The sequence below is a fragment of the Colobus angolensis genome, unplaced genomic scaffold, assembly GCF_000951035.1.
Source record: "Colobus angolensis palliatus isolate OR3802 unplaced genomic scaffold, Cang.pa_1.0 Scaffold214, whole genome shotgun sequence".
Classification (NCBI taxonomy): domain Eukaryota; kingdom Metazoa; phylum Chordata; class Mammalia; order Primates; family Cercopithecidae; genus Colobus; species Colobus angolensis.
This window is the reverse complement of record NW_012115311.1, coordinates 6156950-6157211: the sequence shown is the minus strand read 5'-3', so window position 1 is coordinate 6157211 and position 262 is coordinate 6156950.

Below are 262 nucleotides of genomic sequence, written 5' to 3'. Positions count from 1 at the left end.
CCTACTTTTCCTCTTAAGTTAATTGAGTGTCTTTTTTCACTTTTACCTAGAGTGTTTGGATAGAGGCCATGACTGAAATATTCCAAATTCACCATTTTTCCATGGCCCATATCCATAATTTCAACAAAGACATATATATATATGTGTGTGTGTGTATATATATGTGTATATATAGAAAATCTTAATTTCCACTTCCCAAATATATTGAGTTTTCCTTATTAAGTTCAGATACCATAGAGACCAATGTTTCTCAACCTTGTTC